The sequence below is a fragment of the Choloepus didactylus genome, chromosome 4 (assembly GCF_015220235.1).
Source record: "Choloepus didactylus isolate mChoDid1 chromosome 4, mChoDid1.pri, whole genome shotgun sequence".
NCBI classification, from domain to species: Eukaryota; Metazoa; Chordata; class Mammalia; order Pilosa; family Megalonychidae; genus Choloepus; species Choloepus didactylus.
The window spans coordinates 69105891-69132552 of NC_051310.1; the positions used below are offsets into that span (position 1 = coordinate 69105891).

At 41.3% G+C, this 26662-nt stretch overlaps 1 protein-coding gene across 3 annotated transcripts in view; it reads left to right on the forward strand.

Annotated features, from left to right (window-relative positions):
* Nucleotides 1-26662, forward strand: part of GABRB3 (gamma-aminobutyric acid type A receptor subunit beta3) — a 255256-nt gene that overhangs the window by 35977 nt on the left and 192617 nt on the right. The gene's annotated exons all lie outside the window — the stretch shown is intronic.

Here is a 26662-nt window from a genome sequence, read left to right on the forward strand (position 1 = left end):
ATGGTACACTATATTACATTTTAAACGCCGTGTACTTTTAACCCAGAAATTGCATAGTGAAAATTTGTCCTCTGGAAACATTTGCATAATTGTTACAAAGATGTTAATTACAGGATTGCTTCCAATAGTGAGAAATTGGTAGCTAACTAAATGCCCCTTAGTAGAGGAGGCTGGTTACGTAAGCCTAGATACTTTCAGACATTTGGGTACTCTGAAACCATTTAAAAGAATGAGGTGTATTTATACTTGCCATGTTGTCCATAAATATTTACAAAACAGCATGCATGATATGAATATATGTTTGGGAAAAAAAAGTGTATGAATTGGAAGTGGCCAGGAAGGATGTTCACCAAATGATTATTTTATGTTTTATTGAACTCTTTTGGAGATTGTCAGAAAGATGGGGTTACAGGCTATTTTAATTTTATGTATATATATATATACATAAATATATATAAATTTTATAACTAAGATGAATTATTTTATAATCAGAAAAAAACTTAAGAAATGGAAATAGAAATATTGGACAGCAGGCGTAGTGGTCTCATGTTTCTCTGTATTTGGTAGCATTACTTGTGCCCAGTGGAAAGGCTGCCGTATTTAATCTCCTTTTTCCTTCTCTGTTAAGAATACGTGGAAATCACTGAAAGAGACTGTTCACTGTATTACAGGGAGTTCAGTTTAATTTGCCCTAGGCTTATTTAGTTTCCACTCTGGCCCTAATTAATTGCAACTGCAAAGAATGAAAGATAAACAGAAGAACTAACAAGAGATAATACCTGTAGATTGCTGGCTGTGTGTCAGGTATACATATATGGTCCTGGTGTACATGTGCATCCAAGCACATGCACACTTGGTTAATTCTCCCTCAACCCTAGGAAGTAAGTGCTACAACCATCACGGCCACTGTGTAGAAGGAGCTGGAGCCCCGAGAAAGTCAGAGCTCTGGGAATTCCAGCCCTGGGATCCATATTGCCTCTCATACCGTCTCTGCCCTCCAAGTACTTCCAAGAATGTGTGTGGTGTGGGCTGGGGAACCTGGGAATTCTTATCCATCCTCCAAAGCAGGAGACTTTGAGAGGGACAGAGAGCATTATTATGATTATGCTGGGACAAAGAGGCACGAACCCAGACTGTCCTTGACCAACTAGGATCTCTCTGTGATCACTCCACAAATAACTGGAATCAAATAATGTTCGCCTCATATCATCTAATTTAGAGTGAGTATGTTTCACAAATAATACAGATTAGGAAATGCCCTGTGAGCGTTCAGAAGATGGGGAGCAGAGCCCCAGTCTTGGGGAAGGCTTGGCTCTTTGGGGTTCCTGTGGGGCAGCCAGGATGCCACAGAGCACAGGTGGAGTCTGGAGGTCTCCCAGGTGTCAGGCACAGGTGTGTGGCCCAGCTGCCCCTCATGCCATTCTCCTACTGGGAACCCAGCCCCGTCCTCAGATCCTCACCTGTACCACCCTCATTACCTGTTTGGAAATGTCTTTTGTTCCTGGGGGGCCAGCATTTATTTCCCACTGTGAAATGCAGTTCCCAGCTCAGCCAAGGAGAAAGCATTGTCCCTACTCTTGTTTGGCCAGTGACCTTTCCCTCAACTTTCCACCATCTCTGCTGAGGGTTTGCTTATGGGAGGCTGCTCACTGTGTTCTGTCGATGATCGAGGGGCTTCCAGCCCATGCCTGGAACCCTGTGTGCAGCAGAGTCAGGGGAGGGTATGGAAACACACGTCGTCTGGCAGGTCCAGGTATGCTCCTGAATGTTGTCCGAGTGAGGGAGTGAAGATGTTAGAACCGACTACTGGGAAGATTATTTGATTGGAAAGTTAGTAAAAAAAATTTTCTCTTTCTATTTTATAAAATCCTTTCAATCTTTTCCTAGTAGATTTCCATCTTTCATTTTTCCAAACCCATGGTCTAAGCACACCAACTGTTTATTATTTAAAAACACCTGGTCAGTGAGGAAAGAAACACCTCCTTCAGCCTGTTGTCTCAGCCCCCCTTATAATTTTATAATCTGGTTGGCATAGAAATCTGAGTTAATTACACTACACTAATTCACTCAAAAGTATTTATGGAATACCTACTGGCACCATAATAAAATTTTGATTTTAAAAAAGGGAAATTTTAGGTTATATGTATATTACTAGATTAAAAATTTAAAAACAAATATAGGACTAGACAACTCAGTGCAACCTAATGTAAACCATGAACTATAAATAATAGTACAATTATAATAATATTCTTTTATGAATTGTAACGAAAGTAGCATACTAATGCAAAGTGTTAATAGGGAAGCTGTGTAATTTATCTATGAGTTTTCTGTAAATCTACAACTTCCCTAACAAAAAAAATTAAAAATAAAACGGGAACAAAATAAATGTCCAGTGAGTAATGGGTAAATACATAATGGTACAAATTGAAATAATTGAGTATTATGTAACAATAAAAATTAATATTTTAAAAACTATTGCCTAATGAGAATATGTTCACATAGCATGAAGTAAAACAGTGGGATATGAAGTTGCATGAACAGATTGATCCCAGTGCTAGGATCAATATATGCATATAACAAGAGATGTCTGAAATGAATAAAAATATTGGCAATTGAACGAGGATGGTGTTTTAGTTTCCTAGCTGCTAAAACAAATACCATACAATGGGTTGGTTTAGCAGGGATTTATTGGCTCACAGCTTTGGAGGCCAGAAGGCTTGTTTCCTCCTGCAGTCGGCATCTTCTGGCTAGCCAGCAATCTTTGGGGTTCCTTGGCTTTTCCATCACGCATGGCAATGCATATGGTAGCATCTTCTCCTTTCTCTTCCAGGTTCTGTTGCCTTCCAGCTCTGGCTGCTCCCCATGGCTTCTGCTCCCATGCCCAGTTTACTTTCCTTGTAAGGACCTCAGCCATTTGGGTTAAGGCCCACCCTCATTCAGGTTAAGCACCTTAACTAGCAACGTCTTCGAAGGTCCCACTTGGAACTAACTGGGTTCACGCCCATAGGACCAGGGGTTGGAACCTGAACATGCCTTTTGTGAGGGACATGAATCATTCTCCACAGATGGATTATAGGGAATTCTCAAATTTTATTCTGCTGTGTTGTTTTTCAAATTTTCTACCATCTTTTCTCCCCCTCCCCCGCTTCCGTTTCAACTCTTTAAACACATACACATTACCAGGTGCATGAGAACTAAGCAGAACAATCTCTTCCATGTGGCTTTCAAATTTTAACAGTTTCATTCAAATATTTTCAGTTTCTATCTTGTTGGAAATGTTTCCCTTGTAGTCAAAGAAATAAAACTTATCTATGTTTTAAGGCGTTTAAATGATCAATTTTGTTATACTCTTGTGCTCCATATTCAATCATATTTTGTACAGTTTTCATATTTTTCAAGTCATGGCTGCACTGGACATCCCAGTCTTTTGAAGCATACAACTATCACAGAAACACTTATTACCTTTATAATAAACATTTCCACAAATAATCAAGAAGCAAGCAAGCTCCACTGGCATCAACTGTATTAATGGGACTGAAACAGAGAAGAATTCTCTTGTTGTCTGGGTGTGAAACAGCATATTAGAGGTAGGGTGATGGCCTCTAGAGGCTGAAGAGAGAAAACCGAGGTGTGCCGGTTAGGATGTATTATGTCCCCCAAAATGTCATGTTTTTTAATGCAATCTTGTGGGGGCAGTTGTATTAGTGTTGATTAGGTTGGCATCTTTGGATTAGGCTGTTTCCATGGAGATGTGACCCACAACTGTGGGTGATACTTTGATTAGATTATTTCCATGGACATGTGGCCCCGCCTGTTAGCATGGGCCTTGAATAGTTCATTGGGGCACTATGAAAGTTCAGACGGAAGGACCAGGGAGTGGCTGTGGCTTAGAGAGACATTTTGAAGACGGCTGTTGAAAGCTGATGCAGACGTTTTGGAGAACGCCATTTTGAAATGCAAACTAGGAGCAAGCAGATGCCAGCCACGTGCCTTCCCAGCTAACAGAGGCTTTCTGGATGCCAATAGCCTTTCTCCAGTGAAGGCACCCTATTGTTGATGCCTTACCTTCGACACTTTATGGCCTTAAGGCTGTAACTTTGTAACCAAATAAACCCCCTTTATAAAGCCAATCCATTTCTGGTATTTTGCATCCTGGCAGCATTAGCAGACCAGAATACAAAGGGAAAAGGCAGGTGTTTTGCCTTATTGGAAAATCACTACCCTGGAAAGTGCTGGGGATTGTGTTTGTGTGTTTACAGGTTCCCTGTCCACTCAGAGACTTCAGTCCCACTCTCCTGTCTTCTGGTTAAGATGTGTTGTCATTTAGTTATCCATTTATTCAATCCATGTTTGTGGATGGAGGACCTGCTACTTGAGAATCCTCACCAGAATCCCCATTGTCACGGTTGAAATGGAAACACATCCAAGTTAATTCCTTTCCTCTAGGACACTAGGCTGCCTTGGGCTCTCATCTATTATCCTGTAGTGCCCCACCCATGAAAGCTCAACTGTTGGCCTTTCCATGGAAGAACTGGCTCTTCTCCCTGAAGCTTCACTGTGCAGAGTGATGCTAGCAATATGTTTTCATCAGACTCTGGAAGGGAGATGCCTGATATGAACCCTTTCCTAGCAATTGCAGAAAGAGTAGTCCTCAAGACAGCATTTTCTGTCATGTTTTATTATTTCCTTCGCTGTAAGCTGTTGGTATAGAAAATTTCCTTATAACTCAGGTTAAAATAAAGCATAAGTTATGCCTTATACTTTTATCATGTAATTGAATAGTGTATTTCTTATCTGCTCTGTACTACTGGGAAAATAACTTTATGTAATTCTACCAGTGATATCGGCTTACATAAGTAGCTTCTATTTCTTCAGGCTCTTCAAAGAAAATCTTGATTTAAATTCATTATTTTAATGAATGATTATTCTGGAAGTCAGACTGTAAAAAGAAGTATAAATCATGGATGTGCTATCTATCTATCCATTGATCTATCATCTATCAGAAGTTGAGATTTCCTTGTAACCAACTGAACTTCCAAGTTGAGCATTTCCTCTAGGAAATGAACATAATCTGTGGACAAATATCATGGGTTTTTCATTTTAGCTACATTATCTTTGTTGAGGAGGCAAAGGTTATTTTCTGGTATTTTAAAAATGAGTACTAACTGGTATATAGGGCCTGTGTTTTCCTGTTTACTCCTGTCCTACTGATCTTTCTTTCTTTGTTTTATGGAATTTTGACATGACCTCTTTGCAGTTAGTATTATTGTGTGTAAGATTCCATGCTGAGATGAAAATGCAGAGTGTGAAAATACAAATATGGGGAGAAATGACCTTATCTTATGATCTGGCATCTTCTATTTTAGTTGAGTGGCAGAGGAGGGTACAAAAATAAGCCTTGAGTTTGCCTCCATGCGCTGTCCTCGTACACCCGTGGGTTTTTGTTTGCCCTGCTCCTCGCTGTGTCCCCAGAAGAAACTGACGAGGTTGGACCCTCCTGTGAAGACTCTAAACTAAAGTGCAGGAAGTCAGCACAGCTTCAAAAGAGTTTCATTCTTCTGAGAAATTCAACAAGGATGTTATCTGGCAAGAGTTGTGTATGATGAAAAATAATTCTCTTACTAGTGGGATGATGTCTTTTGAAAACTTCAGTTGAAATGCTGGTTTAGTAAACAGTGCTTGTTTGTAGGTGTCTGCTGGTTTGTTTTCTGAATGATGTTTATTTATTTTTCCAAAATGTTTAAAAAAATTTATTGTGGTGACATATACAATTCATAAAATTTACCATTTTAACCATTTTTAAATGTACCACTCATTGGCAATAATTACATACACAAAGTTCTGCTATCATCACTGCCATCCATTACCAAAATTTTTTCATCACCCGAAACAGAATCTCTGTACCCAAAAAATAGTAATTCCACATTACCCCATCCCAACCCCTAACCCAGCCCCTGTAACCTATAATCCACTTTCCGTCTCTATGAATTTCTTACTCTTGATAGTTCATATTAGTGAAATGAACAATATTTGTTCTTTTGGGTCTGTCTTATTTCACCCAGAATATTTTCAATGCTCACCCACATTGTAGCAGTGATGTTTATTTTTGTTTTGTTGCTATTGTTTAGTGTCTTCCTTCCTCATTTATTTAGTAGGTCGCGCACATCCCACAATTGATTTCATTTTTAAAACAGGTAGAACAATGAAATCAATTAAATCGTATCACTGATTTGCCTAAAAGAGGAAGAGAGAGAGATTACGATGGCATTTGAGTGGGCACCTGTGGGACTTGAAGAGTGCGGCACGCAGACGTGGGAGGAAGGAGATTGGTCATTTATTGCTATTATTGAGCATAAGAGGGACTTTGCAGTAGTAGCTAAAATGAACTTGCTTTCAAGGCTAAAGTTTAAACTCAAATTTCATTCGTGGTTCCTCGATAGCGGCAATGTCCCAGCTTCTAATTGCTGTGGTTGTGCTAATTCATTTGCTGCCTACAGCACTCCTGTAAGGAAGGTCCCATGTTTAGCTCCATTTCATATACGAGGAAACAGCGGTGGGTGCAGTTGAGTTGAGCAGTGTGTACCACACACCACACAGCCAGCAAAAGGTGGATGAAGGGTTCTGAACCACATGTCTAATCTGACTTTTTGTTCTTATTTCTTGCATGACACTACTTCTCATTAAATCATTCATTAATGCATGTAGAAAACCCAGAAAACATTTCCAAAATAAAAATAAATAAAATGGCCTTAAGACATAAAGGACAAGCTGTGATCGTGAGTGTGCTGTGGAGTCTCCAGGCTCCGTTGTGAGATTAGGGTGGACCCAGCATCTTCCCTGCCATTTGCAGTCCTGTGCTCTCAGCCAGGTGCTCAGGATCCTGCAGCTCCGTTCCTTCTCTCTCAGGTGTGGTGGTGTGACACCAGGGTACTGGGAAGCCGTGTCTCCCATGTCTTGCAAACCTTTTTGTTCCATGGTGTCCTCATCACTGAGCCAGTGGGTGTCAGGGTTGAGGGAGATGGGTCATTATCAATAGAAGAACAGCATAGTGTCTCAGCTTGGACAATCAAAGAAAATTTTTTTCTAGAATCCTCAGGAATTCAATAGATGTGAAAGCCAGGCTGTTCTTAAGTTCCTTTTGTGAATCTTGATGTTCCTTCTATCCAGAGAGATACTCCTGTTGCCCAAGGGGACTGGACCGTTGCTATGCCCAGCATGCATTTTACACTCTTTTGTGAGCACCGCCTATACTCCAGGCCGTGTTCTAGGGATAGTATCCTTGGTACGGCAGTGAGTAAAATGAAGCCTCTGCCCTGATGGAGCTGACATCTGTGGAGAGACAGACAATTAGCAAACGTGCAGGTAAACATCTAGCATGTCAAAGGGCAGTGAGTACTGTGGGGACCAGCAAAGCCAGGCAAACAGGGAGAGTGGAGAAGGCATGGCCGGGAAGTCCCGGCTGCTTGGCTGAGATTTGAGCAGGCACCTGAAGAAAATGAAGAGTGTGTCATGCAGACATGGGAGGAAGGGAGCTCAAGGAAAAGGAATAGGAATGTGAGCTTTCTCCCATCAGGATGACAAGTTTGAAATGATCCATTTTTGTTGCAAGGGGTTGTGGGGAGAAGTGCACAGGATACTTTGGGATGCTTCAGGAAATCGTCAGTTAGGTCTGATGGCTTCTTTCCCAGGAGCTGTGGGAAGAAGGCTGCAGGCCAGTAGCTTGGAGCTTTGGGAGATTGGCAGAGAGGTGGTGGTTGATGGTGGGTGAAAACCTATCAAAAGAACATGGAGACCATGTCAAAGTTGCTCCCAATGGCCAACTGATATGCTGATTCTGAAATTCACATGAAGTGCAAAGGATCTAGAATTCCAAAAAACTTTGAAAAAGAATAAAGTAGGAAGTCAAACATTACTTAATTTCAAGACTTATTATAAAGCTTAAAATTTTCCCAGGAAAACGCACAATCAGTTGAAACTCTCCATGTGCCTAAGAGATTCCATTCTCTTAAATGCTGGAGGACATGAGTCACCTTTCTCTACAAGCCAGTTCACTCTGTGGATATGCAGTGCTTCAACTCTGTGCAGGCACAGAGAAGCACTCCACGGGGCAGGGATGAAGAAGAATGGCATCTGTCCTCAAGGGCATAACACTCTATCAAATACTGTTGGCAGGTCACAGCTAACTTCAGCAGAGTTTTGGGTAGCAGCCAATTGGCTGTATACACTATGGACTGTGATAGCACTGGAGGGGAGGAGCCTCTAATACTATCAGTTTGATTGTGCACAAAGGAGAAGAGAAAGGTTTCCAGCTCTAGTGACATTTCAGGAAGGTTAGCAGAAGGCTCCCTGCGATAAGGGTGTCCTCAAGAAGAGCCAGCATAAGCAAAGAAAAACAATATGAGGAGCTTGGCTTGCTGGAGAATAGCAAGGAGATCAGAGTGACATCCACGTGGCTGTGGCAGAACATGAAACGGGAGAAAGCAGTTGTTTCCAGATTGTGAGATTCCCGGCCAAGGTGGTTGGACAATCCTTGTGGCTATCAGGGTGCCTTTCTTGTTATTAGCATTGTTTCTTAGTATTGAAAAGAAATTCAGGGAGCATTGATATATTGCTTTATATCAGCCATTTGATTGGTTTCTTTTCTCTTTGCAAAAAAAATCAGTGGAGCATCGAGGGCACTGGCTTTCCTAATGGGCAGGCAGAGGAGAGAAACTGGGCAGTAGGTCGATTGTGCCTGATACACTCCTTTCTCAAAGAGACATTTCTGTTTAGCCATGTGTGTCTCACTTTCCTGTAACATGCATTGTTTTCCAAGTAAAATTCTAATGGTTTGCAAATAACATTTCAGAACATTTGGGTTACTCAATGAAAAAGTCTTGGAGAATTCAACCAGGAAGATGACAATGGCTGAGTGCGCCAGGTGCATGCCCCTTGGAGAGGTTTCATGTGCCCACATACGTGCATCTCCAACTTCCCACCATGAGGCCTCTTCAGCTTTGTTTCTGCAACACAATCACATTCTGTTGCCATATGTGTGAAAAAAGTTATCTGCTTAAATTAACCTGAGTAGTTCATTCTTCGCAAAGTCATATTTGGTGAATGCCAATATGTGGGAAATCCTAGTGTGAAAGTAGCTACCATGGGCACGGGTTATATTCTAAGATAGTCCACACTAAGGAGGATGTAGAAATTGCAGGAAGCATATCTACAGCAACGCAGAATGTAATGTCCAAAGACTCAAATTATTTTATCACAGGCAAAGTAAAATGTGTAGAAGCTTGTTCAAATCACAGGTGGCCTTGTGAAAACTAATGATAAAATTAGTTTGACAGATTTCTTCTGCAAATTGAGTAGGATGAGTTTCCTCTGATTTGTGTAAACTTCAAGACCCACCCTTATTTATATGCTTATCATGAGCAGGGAACTTGGAATTTGCTCTATGGAAGCACAAAGGCCCTTTTGAGTGACATTTTGGAAGCTATTTTAAATGTCTTAAGGTTGAGAGCTTTTGCATTATTATTAAAATGAAGTCACTGTCCTGAGAAAGGAATGATAAAATCTAAAATAGTGTGATGCTGATAGGTCCCTGAGGCAAAAAAGTGGGCACAAAAAGGCAGTGATAATTACAGCTGAGTGGAGAAGCCCAGTGGGTAGGAAAGGCTAATTTTGACACAAAGTCCGAAATGGCAAGTTGCAGAGATGTGAAAAGAGTTCTTAAAGGCAAGCCTCTTAGATCAGGTGCATCATATTTGAGTGACTCCTGTGACTTTTTCTGGGGCTAACCGTAGTATTCCTGAATAAATAACCTTGCCTTGGGCCCCACTGTCCCCATCTATAAAATTAAAGGTGTTGCCAAGATCATGTGTAGAGAAACTGCCTACCTTGAAATTCTGCAAATTACCAGGACTGAATGTTAATGTAAAGTTCAGTGAACAAACTGCCTTAAGAGTTCTCCCTTCAACCTATATCATGAATAATAAGTGAAATTGAGAGCCCGGTTTTGATTTTCACAGAACATGTCATTTATTTTCCATCATGGTGTTTTGTTCACCAGGATCTTTTCTGGGCCCAGAAGGATTACATATCACAAGGCCTCAGTGCTGTGAAACCTGACTGTACTCTCAAATTCTGTCTCCTAAGATCAAGTAATCCAAACGGTGACCCAGAGACTTTGGTGAAGTGGCACAGATTCTGCAGTTCTCAAAACCTCCTTAGTCCTGATCCTAGAAGACTAGGCCCCGCCTTAGCCTGGATGAATATGCTTTCTGGGGTGGAAATTTGGCAAGTTTCTTCTAATGAGAAATCCCTGTTGAGAACCACTGTCCTAGATGGAATAAACTGTCTGAACAAAGGGAGAAGAAATGAATGAAATAGGTGAGATAAGATGTGCAAGACGAGTTGCATGGGATCTGGCATACATTGGGTGTTCACCACAAATCAAATTCTCTTCTGTGCAACATTGAATAGGTGGAAAAATGAGCTGGGGCTGGAGCTAGTGTTAGAAAAAGACCCTGCTAGCAACATGGCCAGGCAGAACCCCATTCCAGGTTCAGGACTTGCTGCAGAAAGAATTCAGAGACAAGAGGAGCCAGTAGGAATAACTCGGAAAGTTTATTAAAGAAAGAGAGAAAAAGTACACGTTAGAGAAAGAACACGGACATGTTCAAGGGAGAAGCACATACCTAGTGGCAGTGAGTTGGCTTGTTTGACAGGGGAAGTCTTACAGTGATTTTCTTATCTTGACCTTTGAACACCAGGTGTGTTCTTTGTCCTAGGAGGAGACAGCTTTTCAGAACTTGTGGCCTGCCCTCTCATATACAAAATTTGTCTTTGGTCAGATGTTTAACAACCTTTATGACCCCATGCTTTCTGTCATTACTAAGAATTTGCTTTGGGTCTATAATTTTGCAAACTTTAATGGTTTGGGGAGGCTTCGGAGCTTTAGGGGAAATTCTTGTCTCATGAGCTTTGCAGCTGAAATTCTCAGCTCTGCCTTAATTCTTTCGAAGGTGAATAGAAGTCCTGGGACCACAGCCTATGCCCTGTTCTATCCTGTCTCATCATGACTATGTCAGGAAACACGGATTGATCTACTACAATGGATCCTTTGTCTCCCACAGTGTTCATGGATGTTTCTACAAAAAAGTCAAAGTCTACCGGGACTGGCTTGTTCTCGGTGTCTCTGCAGATGCTCAGGAGGCTGGTGTAGTCAGGTCGATGACATCCCAGCATGTGTGTGGGGGGGTGCCTGAGGCGTGGGCTCCCACCCCATTTCAGGATACTTAGCTTTTCTTGCCCCAGCTTCCCTCTCCTCATTTTGACAGCCAGAAAGAGTCCACACAATTCCAGATGACCCTAGGAGAGCCAGTTACCTCTTGGTGGATGCAAAGAGAAGGAAGTGTTGCCAAATGAGGTTTTGCTTATATTTGAAATGTTGGGGTATTTTTTTCTTCCTTCTAAGATATAGTTTCCATCCCACTTTTGGTTGCTTTATTTGACTCAATGATGATGTCCAAATTCCTTTAACACTTTCTGTTAAAATACAGTAAATAGGTTCTGTGGAATATCAGTATGACTCAATTCATTGAATGTATAGTTCCCATGTTGCAGTATAAGGCTTTATTGTTTTTCCCCAGCTTTTCCTCCAACTTGTTCTATTCCAGTTTCTGTTTTTAAGAATCTTTCTTCCTTTTGACGTAATTGCAGAATTCTCAGCGACCAGGTACTTAGCTGTCTGTATGTGTATAAAGAAGGTTAAAAAGGAAATAATTTTAAAAAATCCATGAATCAGAGGATTCTGTATTACTAAGAAAAGTATTTGTGGTTTTAGTAAAATCTGAGGTCTTTGGCAGTGGGAGTGAGGTGGGGAGGTATTGGAGAGTTGCCAGTTTTTTAAAATCTCAGTATCTGGATCTTTCAATATTCTAGTTTATGATAGAGTCTTCTTTTCATAAGTCACAGCACCTTTGTATCTCTAGCACACTTCTATTTCAGACTTCAGATTCTACCACGTGTACAGTTGAAGTAAATATCCGATAGCCAGGAGATAATAATGGCTGATAGCAGCTGATGAGGGTTTCTGATAATACAGATTCCGATGATCATTCAAGGTTGGAAATTACCACTGTTGGTTACTGTGTCTACTGTTGTGTTAGTTTTTGGTTTTAACCCTTTTCCCTTCACATTTGACTGTCCAGGATTCCTTGAACTGCTTTGTAAAGTTTAGTGATCAGGACCAAGCATCCTGAGTGTGGCTGTGTCCAGACTGATTATCTGTAGTGTGTTGTGACAGAAACAGTTGTCAGTATGGGATAATAAGGCACAATATGGGATAATAAGGCACAATATGGGACTTTATATGTTCACACCCGAGGCATTTAAAAACACTGTGTTTGAATGATAATGAATGTTATCTAGTGTTAAGAATATTTTAAACTTCAGTTTTACTTGCTAATGTTGCATGATTGAGAATAATAAAGAGTGACTAAAATTAGAATATTAATTTAAATTGCTGATAACATTTTATCCCCGACTCAAAATATGAAGCAGAAACCACACCCATACAGCTTATAGGGGATGCCAACCTGTATTCTTCAGAAGATATAAATCCATGTTCATGTGCCTGTGACTTCCTGAAACAGTCCACACTAAACAGGGTCATTCCTTCCATCCTTATTCGGTTATTCCCTGTCCAGCACACACTTACCGAGGTCTACCACGTGCTGAGCTCTATGTTAAATGGCAGGCACATGAAACAAAGATCAGGGAGCGCATAGTGCAATTGTAGAGGTGCCAGGAATGATTACAACGAAGATTGGTGCTTGCAGGTTTGGTGCTCATGTTATGCATGTTGGGAGCAGGTAGGAAAGCCCAGTCATCACAACTCAGAAGTGGGGTCCAGGGGGGGTCCCATGAAGGGAGTTGGCCTGGTGATAGGGGTGGAGAGGGCATCCCACAGAGAAGAGAGCTTGCCCAGGACATGATCTGCAGAGGTGGGCAGCATGACTGGAGGACAGGGGGTTAGGGAGTAGAGCAGGTGAGGGACACAGGTATGGCTCTAGCAAGCTGGACAGCCATGCCAAGAGGCTGATGTGTAGACACCAGCTGTGTGGAGGCAGTGAGGGTATAGATTCAGGAGCAAAAGGGTGAAGCTGGCATTTTAGAACCATTATTCCAGCCACCTTGTAGAGGATGTTGGATAGTGGATTGTGTTCTGAATGTTTGAGCTATGTTCAAACATCTGAAGACTGCTACTGAGGAAGAAGAGTGGATTATTTCTACAAGCTGGGAAATATCTATAGACACAAGTGCTAATAAGAAAGGAAAAAAAAAAAACAATGCATCACATTAATCGATCATTTGTGAGCAAGTTGTTTTGCAATCTTATCATGGGTTCTTATAAGTTTTCATACCAATATGCTATAAAATTGTTGCAAAGTTACCCTTTTCCCATCTTTGCCTTTGGCTAAGTCTTTGACAGAATTTCTTATTTGTTTTCAGGCATGTGTAGGAATGAGAGTTTCCAGAAAAGAACACCAATCATGATGCTGCTATAGATAGGTTTTTATAGTCAATTACCAGCTGGTGGTTTTTCTTTTCCAAAGTGGGCAAGAGGGAAAGTGGGAGATAGACTTCGAGATTTGCTTAAATTGATTTTAGAAATACTTAGCACATGTAGAAGAGAGAACTCACATGTATTCAGAATGGCTAGCAGAGGTGAGCATCATTTAGAGAGATCAAGAGATCTCTACTTTTGGTCTAAGAGGCAAATACCTCTGGAACACTTGGATTTGATTGCAAAGCAATCCAACACATGTCTGTTGAGCTCTAACTGTGTAAAGACCAAATTCTAGACACTACAGAGCACATGAAAATGAGTAAGCCGTAGCCCTTCCTTTAAGAGGTATCTACTCCAATGGAGGAGAAACCATGGGGCAGAGAAAGAGAGAACATATGAGAGAGCAAGAGCAAGTTCCCATTCAGTTAGAACAATTAGTTTTGGATGAGCCTTGTTGAGTGGGAATGATTTAGACAAGAGGATTTGGGGTGGCGTGGAATCCACAACAGGCTAATGGTGTGGCAACAAGGAAGTAAAACGAGTACCAGGATGTAGTGGAGTTAGTTCTAGATGTGATTGACCTTGTGGAGCCATTGGGAGCTTTGAAACCTGGGAGTGATGCCATTCAGAGTTGGGCTTTAGGAAATTCAACATGGGGGCTATGAGCTGGATGGGCTTGGAGAGAGAAAGAAGCCTTTAGTGAGGAAAATAGTTGGATGGTTCCTAAGGTAAACAGAAGGGAATTGATGGGACTCTGTTGTGTGGATGGCAGTGAGTGAACACTGACAGAGGGGCCCATGAGGGAGATGGACTTTGCAGGTTGGTGAAAGATGGGCTTGGCAAGGTCAGTGAAGATGGCTTACAGGTGTCAAGATGGGACACGAGGAGAATGATTCAAGGCTTGGCCAACTCAGCAGCCTTGGGCAGGTTGCTCGAATTCCCTAAGTATAAATTCTTCATGGCAGTTGTGAGGATGAGTTAGTTACTGGATGGTGAGTTAGACAGACAAGCTTTTAGTTCTGAGTGACTTAGATGCGTTGTGCTAACACGGAACTCTAGAATTCCGTGGCTCTATGTAAATATAAGAGCCCATCAGCAATCTCTCGGGATTTGTTGGCTGTGGTTCCTTTTCCCCCCTCCCCCACTAGCACATGCTCACTCACACACACAGCCACATTGTAGGGAGAAGGATCAGCATGTGGCATTTAGTTGCTGGAAGCTGTTTTGCAGTTTGTACCCTCTGGGCACTTAGAGGAAAAATCAATTGCAGTCTTAAATTTTGAAGATGAGATGTTTTTGTTTCCTTTCCACAAGTTCTGTTATTGATCCACTCGTGCATAGCTTGAGTTGTGTGTATTTGCTTTAAGAAGTGTGGGGAATTCCTGCACAGCTCAGTTTTCCACCCTGATTGAAAAATCAGCCTCTGTTTTCACAGTGGTTTGTGTTCTCACCATGGTTTATTCCCTGTGCATTTTACTTTCTGTTTCCAGAAGACGTAGAAAATCTGAAAATTTAAAAGCAATCTATGGAATTTCAAGGTCACGTTCTGTATATTAAAAATGAGCAATAATAAAAAAGTCTGTTTTCTATGCCAAGCCAGAGATGTTCTCAGTAGGTCACTGACAAAGGCTTCTACTTTGCACACGAGGCAACAGATGAGATTCAGTCAATTAAAGCAACAGAGTAATGTAACTTAGGACTAATATATTACATATTATCACAGGTCCAATGCAACCCCAGGCACAACTGTCAAACTGACAACATTTTTTAGCATTTTACAGTCTATATTTTTATCTCAAATATATATTCTATGGATCTAGGTCTGTAGGAGAATTAGATTTGTAAGTGGTTGTTAGTTTATAGTTTGTTCAGCCCTATTGCCAGTGCTGTCATTTAGTTTTAGTTCATGCTTTGACACTTAAGGATGATTGTCATAAAGTGGCATCATGTGATGATCTGTGCTACATCGTGTGGGTTTTCTTGCCTCCGTCATCTGTGTTGTTGCATATCCCACCCACAACTGCAGTGAAAATCCTCGGTAACCCCCACATCGGTTGCTGTCTTTCCCTGCCGCTTTGATGACCTGCCACATTCAAAGCTAACTTTGCAGCCTGGAAATGCGGGTTTCGTACAGTTGTTCTTTCTATGCTTTCTCAGGCCTTTAATGAACGTGAGCCTCCTGTATTTTGTGTTCCCTTCTCGAATGATGGGACGATTTTAAACCTTGCTGGTCCTGGATGGGGGTCCTCTCTCTCCTGTTCACAACTGCTCGATCCTTCAGAATTGCTCAAGCCTCATCTTCAAGGAACCTTTCCTGCTTGGTCCTCCACTTGCTCATATTATTCTCTAGACCGCACAACCTTAGCATGGATATATTTAACCAGTACTTTGTTTTTGTGCCTAACTGCTTTGTGGCTTTGTAAATTTTCACAGCCTGCTTTTTGGGATGTGTTTTGCCTCTCCTTGAGGGAGATGATGCTTTCTTTCCTCTGCTCTCGTTGTGTCCTCTCAGAAGTTGAGTTCTATGTGGAGTTCAGATGTATACGTGACTAATATTTATTGAACTTGTGAACCAGGGGCGGTCCTGAGTGATTTCAAATGCATCCTTCACGATTGCTAGCTGTCTCCTCCTGCCTCTCACAAATGACTTCATCCCTCTCCCTCTGCCTTCCCTAAGCAAAAGCAGGCTGCAACCCCTCCTGTCTTCCTCTGGAGACTTAACTCCCCCTCACCCACCTACTCAGCCTGTGTTCCAGCTGCAGAGTCCACTTGGCGCCTCTGAGCCATCTGTGCTGGTCTCCAAGTTTGGAGTCCTCCTCCGCAGCCTTTGCAAGGTCAGTGCCCTGGCTCAGCTTCCTGACCTCCTCTCCTGTGCGCTCCCCTGGTCCTTCTATGTCATCTCCTAACCCCACAAATGTATAGAGCACACCGTCACCACTCCCCTGAGTGCCAGACATGCTTTTTCAACATGCGTCAATACCGTTAAACTCACATCTAACCCAGGGTTTCTGCACCTATAATTCTTGCTCCCCAGAATGCCTATCCCAATGTTCTAATCTATATCCTAATCCTTCTTCCATTTAAAACAGCTGCTCCCCATCACTGGGTCCATCTCTCTTCCCTTACTTATTATAATTTTCTTGAAATGACAAGTGTCTACATTGCATTTAGTCATTCGTTTATTTCTTCATACTCTCTCCCACATTGGCATCTAAGATTCACCAGGGCAGGTACCTTATCTTGTTCACTGCTGCCACTGGAAAGGAGAGCTCTTCCTCTCCACCAACGCTAGCCAGAAAAATCCCAGGGAAGGACTGAGATTGTCTCTGTGCACTTCATGGCTCACACAGGCCATGCTGTGCTGTGATCTTTGCACACTCTAGCCCAGAACAGAGTGGGGGTGGGGGGTGGGAGGATAGTGTTGGAAATTCTAAACAAGAGCCAATCAAAATTGCTCTCATGCAAATACAATAGAACGCCTTCACAGTAAGGGTATGAAGCATATGGAAAGTCAAGATGAGGAAGTGAAGGGAGCTAGGTGGGGCTAGAACATGCCATATCTGTCATGCAATTCTAAAATGGATTATTCACAGATTGTGATCCCATGTTTCAGGGACCCAGTGGAGAAAGGGAAACTCACTGTTATAAGACAACGTCTGTAAGGGAAAGCAAACCGAGGGCTCAGATGAAATGCAGTCACTTCTGATAGAAAGACCAGAGAAGATCCTTATAGAAAAGTGTTTTCTTCGAATTCTGAAATCATCCTCAAAAACGTCTTTAAAATAAAGCCAGATATAAATTTCAGTGGACCATTTCCCACTAACATAGGCTCATGGTATTATCCCAAAAGGAGATGTGGTGAAATCATTTACCAGAGGAGCTCATTCTATGATGACCTGGATTAGTTCTGGAATAGATTTGCTTGAGCTTAGTAGAATGCACCAAAAACTTTATAAGGCATTGGGAGACTGTGTCCGCAGTTCTTTTTGGAAAACCTGAACCTTCATACATTGCTGGTGGGAATGTAAAATGGTACAGGCACTTCAGAAAACAGTTTGACACTTTTTGGAAAACTTAAATATATGAGTTACCATATGACCCAGCAAGGCCACCTCTAAGTAACTGCCCAAGAGAAATGAAAATTTGTTTCCACACAAATATTTTTATGTGAATGTCCATAGCAGCATTCTTCATAACAGCCAAAAAATGGAAACAGCCCAAATGTCCTTTGGCTGATGAATGGATAAACAAAATGTGGTGTATCTGAGTAGTAGAATACCGTTTGGCAATATAGGGAATGTATATGCAAACAACAATCAATGAACCTTAGAACACTATGCTAAGTGAAAGAAGCCAGACACAAAAGATTACATATTGTATGATTCCATTTATATGGAAAAGGCAAATCATTTATAGCAGTTCAGGACTTGCCTGGGACCAGGGGTGAAAGTGGATTGATTGCCAAAATGGACAAGGGAACTTTTTAGCATGATGAAAATGTTCTAAAACTGGAGTGTGATAATAGTTTCTCAACTGTTAAATGTACTAAAAATAATTGCACAGGACTGTCACAATGGATGGATTTTTGTATATAAATTATAACTCAATAAACTGCAAAACTTTTTAAACTTTATCCAGAATAATCAATATTTCAATTTTATCTAGAAAAGTAGTGCAAAATAGCCATATATATATACACACACACACACACACACACACACACACACATATATATGTATATCATGAAAACAATAGCAAACAAATGTCAGGTAATGTTAAATGTGCTTTCTGTGTGTTAACTTGTTTGATAATTATCATCATTTTACAGACAAGGAAACAGATATGGAAAGATGCAATAACTTGCCCAAGTCACCGAACTTGTAAATGGTAGAGATGCAAACCCAGACTACCTTTGGAGTTTGGCTACCAATCGCTGACCAGCCCATACTCACGGGTATGCCACACTCTCTTCAACTGCAGAGCTTTTTCATATGCTGTTCACTCAGCAGGAACATTCTTCCACTCTGTCTTCCCCAAGATACTTCTACTCCTTTGGGGTTGAGCTTCAGCCCTCTTCCCCAGAGAGTTCTTTTACCCGTCCTAGTGTAGGACAGCTCTGCCTTTCCTGGGAAGCCCCAGCACCAGAACTTTCCCTTTTGCATCCGTCCTCACTTGTGCTCAAACTCTTTTCCCCTCACTGACTGCCTGTCTGGAGAGCAGGATACTGTCAGCCTTATTCTCACTCAACTGCCTGCACCTGGGAGCGCCCTTCCTTGTCACTCTCTGATCTGCACCTGCATGGGGCTCTATTGAGTGAAGGAGTTAGTGAATAAGTGACCTTGGTGGTCCTTGGGAAATGCCACCTTTGTATCCACATGTGGATGGACCATTCTCTGTTTCTGCATCATCATTTCTAGGGAGCTAATTGGGACATGGCGTGCATTTTTTGGAGGTGACTTTCATATGGAACAATCAATTGTACTCAGTTGTTAGATTGAAACATGGAGAAGAACATAGACATTGATTTTTTTTTTCATAGAACATCTCTAGGAATACTAGTATTTTAAGAATTTTCTTGGGACGTTCTGATCTGGTTGCGTATTGTATGATTTTCCTGGTGCTCTCTTCTTCTCCACCTCTCTACAGTCTTCCTGGTCAATATAACTTCAACTCCCATCATTACATTCAAACTCCTCTTGATAAAATCACCTAAAATGATCTGTGATAGTTAAGTTCATGTGTCATCTTGGCCAGGTTGTGGTATCCAGTTGTTTGTTTGGTCAAGCAAGCACTGGCTTAATTGTTACTATGAGGATATTTCATGGATTTCAATCATCAGTAAGTTGATGCATCTATGGCTGAGGAGATGCCTTCGGCACTGAGAGGTCTTATTCAATCTCTTGAAGGCCCTAAAAGGAGAAGTGATAACTTCAGAAGTCAGAAGGGAGAATTTCCATCTCTACTTCAGCCAGCTAAATTCTCAGGTAATTCATCAAAAATCTTCACTGGAGTTCTCATCTTGAAGCCTGCACTACAGGATTTAGACTTGCCCATCCCCACAGTTGTGTGAGCCAATTCTTATAAAAAAATCTCATAGTATTTGCATAATATATGTATGTACATATACATATGCACACACACACACACACATATATATCTCCTGTTGGTTCTGTTTCCCCACAGAACACTGACTAATAAAGATTTTGGTAGCAGGAGTGATTATTGAGAAACAGAATTGTAAGGATGAGATTTCTGAGTTGGTTTTGGGGTTTTTGGAATTGGTTTTATAACCTGATTATATTCAAAGGCACTAATGACTCTATTTCCAGCAATCAGATTGGCACTGATAGTCCACGGTGTGAACTGGCAATAGAGATACAAAAAATATCACCACTGGATATGGCTACTGGAATGTTTATAAGAGGCAAGGCTCTTGGTGACAGTGTTCTGAGAACTTAGCAGAGTTTTCTGGAGTTAAAAAGTTTAATGGTGATGGCTGGATGGTCTGGGGCTTGGAAGGAACACAATTGGAAAATTGTTGGCAAAAAGGTCTGGGGAGGGGTATGTGGATAGATCTTTCTGAGTGGGTGAAAAACATGAAGATATTTGTATCCCATGTGAATGCTCACCAGAGGGTGACCTCAGCAGAGGAAGATTTTAATAATAAAGTGGATAGGATGACCCATTCTGTGGTTCCCAGTTGGCATCTTTCCCCAGCCACTCCTATCATTGCCGAATGGGCTCATGAACAAACTGGTCATGGTGGTAGGGACGAAGGTTATGCATGGGCTCAGCAACATGGACTTCCACTCACCAAGGCTGACCTGGCCACAGCCACTGCTGAGTGCCCAATCTGCCAGCAGCAGAGACCCACACTCAGTCCCTGATACGGCACCATTCCCTGAGGTGATCAGCTTGCTACCTGGTGGCAGGTTGATTACATTGGACCACTTCCATCATGGAAAGTGCAGCATTTTGTTCTAACTGGAATAAACACACACTCATGATATGGGTTTGCCTTCCTTGTACTTGATGCTTCTGCCAAAACTACCATTCGTGGACATACAGAATGCCTTATCCACCATCATGGTATTAGATACAGCATTGCTTCTGATCAAGGAATCCACTTCACAGCAAATGAAGTGTGGGAATGGGCACATGCTCATGGAATTTGCTGGTCTTATGTTCACCATCATCCAGAGGCAGCTGGGTTGATAGAACAATGGAATGGCCTTTTGAAGACTTAATTATGGCACCAACTAGGTGACAATACCTTTCAGGGCTGGGGCAGTGTTCTCCAGGAGGATGTCCACTCTGTGGTGCTGTTTCTTCTATAGCCAGGATTCACGGGTCCAGGAATTAAGGAGTGGAAATGGGAGTGGCACCTGTCACTATTACCCCTAGTGATCCACTAGGAAAATTTTTGCTTCCTGTCCCTGCAATCTTCTCTGCTGGTCTACAGGTCTTGGTTCCAAAAGGAGGACTTTTATCAGGAGATACAACAACGACTCCAATGACTTATGTTAGGACTGTCACACGGTCCTTTTGTCACTCATGTCTCTGAATCAATAGATAAAGAAGGGAATTACTATTTACTGGCTGGGGTGATTGATCCTGATTATCAAGAGACATAGGATTGCTACTACACAATGAAGGTAAAGGAGATTTTGCCTAGAATACAGGAGATCTTCTAGGGCGTCTCGCAGTACCACCATGCCCTGTAATTAAAGTCAATGGAAAACTGCAACAACTCAATCCAGGCAGGACTGCCAATGGCCAAGAAACTTCAGGAATGAAGGTTTGGGTCACCCCACCAGGCAAAGAACCATGGCCAGCTGAGTTGCTTGCTGAGAGTAAAGGAGATATGGAATGGATAGTGGAAGAAGGTAGTGATAAATTTGGGCAATGACCACATGACCAACCACAGAAATGAGAACTGTAGTGGTTATGAATATTTCTTCCTTCTTTGCTATGGGTGTGTTTGTATATATACATAAAGCAAATATCTTTGTTTTCTTTCCTATCTTTTCCCCTTATCAAATGACATTAGCTGTATTAACTTCATATTGCAGTGTTTCAGTTACAATATAAAAGTTTAAAAGTGAAAATTACTCAAGGACTCCCATCTAATTCTGGGGAAAGTTAGTACATTTCTGGTTACAAGCAGGAGAGTTGAGTATTGTTAGGTAAAGATATGACCATTGCTGTTTCCATTTAGGGATTAAATATGATCTAAAGAGATGTGTATGGATGCCAAGTTGACTAGGGCTGGATTGTGGTGGCGGAGGTCACGTGTCAACTTGGCCGTGTTTCAGTGTCCAGTTGTTTGGTCAAGCAAGCCTGGCCTGATTGTTACTATGAGGATACTTCATGGATTTAAAGCATCAGTAAGTTGATTGTATCTATGGCTGATTACCTCTAAAATCAACAGAGTATGTTCCCTTCAACAATGAGAGAATGACCAATCATTTTAAAGGCCTTAGAAGGAGAAGTGATTATTTCAGAAGTAAGAAAGGAGAGTTTTGTTTTCCTATAAATATTCTTGTGCTTTTTTTTTTTTTCGGGGACGTAGTTTACTTAGAAACAGTTTAATCATTTTCAGTCTTGCTTTTAATATTTGTTAGACAGACCAGAACAGTGCTGTCTATGTCTAATTTATTCTGCACTACTGAGACAAGCCCCCCTCATTTGGCTTTTGGGTTTGCTTTGTCTTATCCACTGTTTTGCTGTATTATCTTAATAGAAACTCAATAAGTCATCACATCTTAGGAATGACATTTTTTTTCCTTAGCTCTATTAAGATTTTAGGCATTTAGTCTAAATTTGGCAATTATGTCACTGTTATAGAGGTTACACTTAAAAATAAATGTTATGTTTTTTGTTGTGGTTGTTCAATTAGATTTACTATATCAGCTTTCTTTTTCACAGTCCTTAAAACTAACGTTTTAGCAGATGAAGTTCTGACAGCTGAGTGTATTGAGAATAAGCAGGCATCTGTTGAACACAAGCTATCTTGGAGCCTTTGGGAAGATACCGGGAGAAGGCAGAAGTGGACCTGAAAGAGAGGACTGGCTCCAAAAATATCACTCTCACATATCAGACCCTCCCTCTATGTCTTGTCCTCCTCTAACTCTTTATTCTCCTTTCATCTTCCCTCTTGTTTATCTTTTTTCATCACTTTTGTTGTTTTGCTTTTATTCCTTTTGGACATTTTATGACTCCTTTCTCCTTTTTTCTGGTTGTATATCCCTGACAGCAGTACTTTAAAAATGTGTTATAATTATGAATTAATTGTATCCAATTCTTATAGATTTCACTCTGCATTCAAAGCCAGTTCACAAAAGAAATGGAAGAAAACATGTTAAAGAATAAATATTTCTTTCAGCAAGAGACACCCAAATATTTCACAGCCCTTAACTTTGTGAAGTCTGTGGGTAAAATCCCTTGTGTTTTCTCCCTGTTTCTAATACCAGAGGCAAATAAGCTAATGACGTTAGTCACGTCAATCCATCTGTCCCCCTTTCCTCCCAGGGTATGATCAGTTGATATTTCTTTGGCAGTCAGAGAGAGTAACCTGGCAGCTTTCTTGGATCTGTCTTTTCTGAAGATTGCATGGGGGCTGCTTCATCCCTTCTGCTGGGCATGATTCATAGAGGCTTGCTTAATTCATGAACTGTGGCTCCTTATTTGTTCTAAGGTGATGGGGGAGTTCGGTAATTGGAATGCAGGGATGATTTCTAAGTTCCTTCCTAGATCTGTAGTTCAATGGAAAATAAAAGTTCTGGGTCGGTACCTACCTACCTTGATCAAGGCACTGAGGTGTGAGTCCTCAAGGAATTATATATAAGAACACTTTTCTTTGCCTAGGGTTTGGATGATTTCCCAGGTCAGTGATGAAAATTGTTTTGACTGGGGATGGAGGATAATATTCCAGTCCCTTTTTTCTTTCCTAGGAGGCAGACTGGGCTTTCTCCATGTCCGTTCCCACCTTGAAGCTCAGGGCTGTGGGGAATGTGGAGATGCGTGGGTGAAAAGTCTGAATGTGTTGACAGGTGGTTCTTGTTTCCTGTTTTATCTAAGGCCCTAGCTCCCTGGAGGACTTTGAGGAGTGGCTGGGCCCTGGTACCCATGGGATGGCTCAGAGCAGGCCAGAATGCCAGCGGGGAGAGAGAAGGACAGCTCTCAGGAGGCACAGAGGTTTGCCCGGGTGCTCTGGATTTGAGACATTATTTGGTCACTGGGCAGGTCATTCTGTGTAGACACTGTTTCTTCCAAAGATTTTCATTTCCAAGCAGAAATCCAGTAGTGTGATTTTTTTTTTAAAGCATATATAAGAAATATTTCTTTCCGAGGAATTCGATAAAAGGCGAGCTTACATTTTTAGTATAGAACATCATTTAAGTAGGATAATGTATTTCTTCATAGGTGTTTTTTCCCCAATATTGTGCTTCAAAATAATGGAATTTTTAGTATTATACTTCCCAAGAAGTATTGGTCTGCCAATATTACCTACTCCAAGAAAAGCCTTATATGTTACAAAGATTCTTAAACATACATGTGGATTTGAATATAAATGTGTTTTAAGCACACATTTTCTTGTGTTATCTTCTTTTTTAAATCCCCAAGATTGATTTTATTGCTTATGTCAAATTCGCTCAAACTCATTACTCGTTGGCAGGTTTCTAGCATGCAATACTGCAGTGTCAGAGACAGTTCAGCAGAGCATCAGTCAGGAGCTCAGAGGATGGACACTTGGTTTGCGTCTGTTTCTTGGAAGCATATTGACATTTGAGTCTTCCTTCCTCAGTTGCAAGCTCCAAAACGCCAATGCTCTTCCTTTATTTTTGTTTTGTTTTGTGGTTCTTCATGGGAATTTACTTATTATTTTCTTATTTACACCTATAATGGAAGCAAAGATTATTGGGAGTGTTCATAAGAACCACTAAAAGAAATTATCTTTCAGTGCCTGGAGTTGAGTTCCTCAGATTCACTATCTCAATTGTGAGAAAACGGGTCCATGAAGAATTCAAAGTGTTAGAATCACCTCCTTGGTAGACTCAGAGAAACATAGATCTCATGTTGTAGGAACACTGCCCCTACCTCCCACCCCCAGGCCAACAGAGGGCTGGAAGTGCCTTTGTACCCAGCATGGTTGCATGGAGAGAGGCACTTCTGTTTCCTGTTTCCTGTTCCTGTTTCGGTTCCTGGAGAATATCTGAGGACATCGGGAATATGAGGCCACCTTGGGGCTCTCAGCTCAGCTCTGCTACTTACAAATGGGCTGAGTGAATTTGGGCAACTCGCTAATCTCGCTCTTGCTTCAGGTGTTCTCACCTGTGAAAAATAGCTCATAATACTTGTACTCTTCTGCTGATTGCTGTGAGGGGTCAATAAAACAATTAACTAGATGCTCCTTAGGATGGGAAGTCCTGGGCCATGTTTTCTCTGTGCTAATCTTACGTGGCTAGCTGGAATGCTCACAGCACTAGCACCTCAGCATTTGGGATGCACGTAATGTTGAGGCAAGAGAGACTGTCCTACAGGACAGGTTCTCCTGGGCTCCCTTTCTTGAATATATTCTCCCTACTATTCTCGTGCCACCAAATAGTCCTTCTTAAAATTAGGATCTAAATTCCTTTCTCCTTATGGAAAATTCCTAATCAGTAAAAAAATAAATGAACCTTACTCTTCCAATGCCTATTTTAGATGACTCTGGCTCCATCTAAACTAAAAATGTTAGAAATGGGTTGATTAAAGTGAGATTTCTTACTTTGATCACACATGGTTGTGAGTCACAAAGCACTTTATTATGCGTGCTTTTGTAGTATACCATTATAAACAAACAGTGTAGTAATATGGAAAAGTTCTTCAAGTCTCTTTCCCTGCCTGCACTGAAAAAGCTGTTGGCTTTTATTATATGTAAAGATGGCAACTAAAGTGAAAAAACACCTATATCCTTACAACTACCTCCAGATAACTGTTAGCAATTGGTGAGGCTGAGCATTAGCCTGTTACTACTTCAAGAGTAGAGGTAGGGAACCAATAATTGCCACTTAATGCCATCCAACTCCAAGCTAGCATCAAGCCCTTGCTTTTCTGTCTTAACTATAGATGTAGAGAGAGAGAAAATGAGTTTTGGATGACACAGAATTTTTGTTTTGTAAAATACTTTTACCTAAAGATTTCACAGAAATATTAAGGAAAGCTTTGTAACGTTCTAGCATGAGAACTATTGGACCTGAAAAGATCTTTGCCGTCCTCATGATCGCTGATCTTCTGCTCCAGCCCATTGTTGCAGAGGGTGGGTTGGCAAAGGCTCCCTGCTCTGTCAGGCGAGGCCGTAAGAGTCTATAATGCACAGCATCCTCACCCAGGGCTGTCTGAGCAGTGAGTGTGGTGACTGGCTCATATGGCTCACTTCCTCCTTCAGTCTCCTTCTATCACTCCCCTAATGACCAAAAGTCAGTCAATGTTTTGCCGTAAATTAACAATGGAATTAATAGCTGGAAATTCTGTACTTCACATATACTTCATAAAATGTACTACATTTTAGTACATGTTGATTTATTCATTTTCATGAAAAAAAATGCTCAGACACTAATTAAGTACGATTGTGTGCCATGTCCTCATGGTAAACTCATGGCGAGAACAGAGAATCCTCAGAACTTCTTAGCCTCTGAGGATAGAGATCAGTCAATGAAAGGTATTACGTTCTTCCTGAACTAGATCTATTCAGTTTCTTATTTCTCTTTAATGCTAAAGTGTATTTCAGTTGGATACTATCTTGCCTAATACTACAATAAACCAGAAAGAAGGAATCATCTCTGTGACGAAAAGGATCACCTCTAGGAGATTAATTCATGATTAGAAGGCAAAAGAGGCTCTTGGGAGTTGAAGTCAGTAAATGTTGGGTTGGTCAGTTCTGGACATATTCAAGCAAAGGGCTGAGGTTGGAAGAGAATGATCTCTTGGGTTATTTCCAACTCCAAAGTTCTATAATTGTGTTCTCTTTTACCCAATTTACCATGGGCTTATTTGTGGTGAACTACTGGGAACAATCAATAAGTTCTAATGGGAACCACTTAACCTAACACCTGATCCTGG